Source organism: Neopelma chrysocephalum, unplaced genomic scaffold (assembly GCF_003984885.1).
Source record: "Neopelma chrysocephalum unplaced genomic scaffold, ASM398488v2 Primary Assembly neopelma1_185385, whole genome shotgun sequence".
Classification (NCBI taxonomy): domain Eukaryota; kingdom Metazoa; phylum Chordata; class Aves; order Passeriformes; family Pipridae; genus Neopelma; species Neopelma chrysocephalum.
In genome coordinates, this window is record NW_020938701.1 from 1 (window position 1) to 2295 (window position 2295).

At 52.2% G+C, this 2295-nt stretch overlaps 1 long non-coding RNA gene across 1 annotated transcript; it reads left to right on the plus strand.

Annotated features, from left to right (window-relative positions):
- Window positions 1–130: 130 nt before the first annotated feature.
- Window positions 131–2284, plus strand: LOC113962846. Its single transcript, XR_003532601.1, has 3 exons — window positions 131–174; window positions 581–679; window positions 2048–2284. It is a non-coding gene; the product is annotated as an uncharacterized LOC113962846 (long non-coding RNA).
- Window positions 2285–2295: the final 11 nt, after the last annotated feature.

The window sequence follows — 2295 nt, forward strand, 5'->3', positions numbered from 1 at the left end:
ATGGGAATGGGGATGGGAGCAGGAATGGAAATGGGGATAAGGATGGGGGAGATTGGGATGGGGGATCCAGGGGGGAGATGGGAATGGGGGATCTGGGGGGAGCTGGGGGAGTTTGGGATGGGGGATCAATGCCTGGAGCGGGGCCGGCACCGCCCGGATACTCCAGACCTCACGGTGAGGGAGTGGGAAGGGGAATGGGGGAGATTGGGATGGGGGATGCAGGGGGGGCTCGTCCCAGGATATCCATGGGGAGCTTGTCCCAGGATATCCATGGGGAGCTTGTCCTGGCATATCCATGGGCAGCTCATCCCATTCCATCGTGGGGGATCCATGGGGACCTCGTCCTGTTCCATCCCAGAATATCCATGGGAATGGACCCCAAAGCTTATCCCAATCCCGTTCCATCCCGGGTCTCCTCCTCCTTTTCATCCTCACTGGACCAACATTCCCACTGGGAATCTCCCCCGGGAATCTTTCCCACTGGGAATCTCCCTCGGGAATCAGCTTCCTCATGAAATTTTCCTCTTTTTTTTTTTTTTTGTGTTTCCCTTTTTGTGCCGGATCCGTTGGGAATTCCCAGGAATGGGAGGGCCCAACATGCCCCCGCCCGGACCCTCAGGAGTTCCCCCCGGAATGCCGGGACAACCCCCCGGGGGCCCCCCCAAACCCTGGCCGGAAGGTGAGACCCGAAATTCCGGGAATTCAGCAAGGGATGAGCTGGGGGGGGGGGGGGGGCAAAGGGGATTCCCGGGTTAAATCCCTGGAATCAGGGCCGCAATTCTGGGAAGGGCGGGTTGGACCTCGGTGTTGGAGATTTCCAAGGATCCACGTGCTCCTTCCCAGAATTGGGGTTGATTCACCAGCCAAAAAATTGGAGGTTTTTTGGAAATTGGGGTTGATTCACCAGCCAAAAAATTGGAGGGTTTTGAGGGGAATTGGGGTTGATTTCCCAGCCAAAAAATTGCAGTTTTTTGGGGAATTTGGGGTTGATTCACCAGCCAAAGAATTGGAGGTTTTTTTGGAAATTGGGGTTGATTTCCCAGCCAAAGAATTGGAGGTTTTTGGGAATTGGGTTTGATTTCCCAGCCAAAAAATTGGAGGTTTTTTTGGGAATTGGGTTTGATTTCCCAGCCAAAGAATTGGAGGTTTTTTGGGAATTTGGGGTTGGTTTCCAACCTGATAACTGAAAGTTTTTTGAGGGGAATTTCCAAGCAAATAATTGGAGTTTTGGCAGAATTGGGGATAAATTCCAGTCAAATAATTGGTGACTTTTGGGGATTGGGTGTTTATTTCCAGCCAAATAACTGGAGTTTTGGGAGTAAATTCCAGCCGAATAACTGGTGTTTTTTTAAGGATTTGGGGGTTAATTTCCAGCCAAACAACTGCAGTTTTAGGGGGGGGAATTTCCAGCTAAAAAACTGGGTTTTTTTAGGGATTTGGGGTTACTTTCCAGCCAAATAACTGGAGTTTTGGGTGTGAATTCCAGCCAGATAACTGGTGGTTTTTACAGATTTAGGGGTTAATTTCCCACTAGATAACTGGTGTTTTTTAGGGATTGGGGGTTAATTTCCCACCAGATAACTGATGTTTTTTAGGGATTTAGGGGTTACTTTCCAACCAGATAACTGGATTTTTAGGGGGGGGAATTTCCAGCCAAACAAGTGATGTTTTTTAGGGATTTGGGGTTAATTTCCAGCCAGATAACTGGAATTTTGGGTGTAAGTTCCTGCCATATAGCTGGTGGTTTTTTAGGGATTTGGGGTTAATTTCCAGCCAAATAACTGGATTTTTGGGGGGTGGGAATTTCCAGCCAAACAACTGATGTTTTTTAGGGGTTTGGGGTTAATTTCCAGCTAAATAAGTGATGTTTTTTAGGGATTTGGGTAAATTCTGGCCAGATAACTGGTCTTTTTTAGGGATTTGGTGTTTTTTAGGGATTTGGGGGGTTACTTTCCAGCCGGACAACCAGATTTTAGGGGACCGGGGGGGGCTGAATTCCCGCCCCGTTCCCCATCATTCCCGTAATTCGTTCCCGTTGTTCCCTCAGGGCCGCTGTCGGCGGCGGCTCCGGGCGGGGCCCCCCAGAAGCTGCTGCCGCCTCCCCCCGCGGGTCGCCCGTCCCCCGCCCCGCCCGCGGTGCCACCGGCGTCCCCAGGGCCCCCCCCCGCCCTCGCCGGGGCAACCGGCGCCGCCCGCCCTCCCCGTGCACCCCAAACAGAACCGAATCACCCCCATCCAGAAACCGCGCGGCCTCGACCCCGTCGAGATCCTGCAGGAGAGGGAGTACAGGTGGGA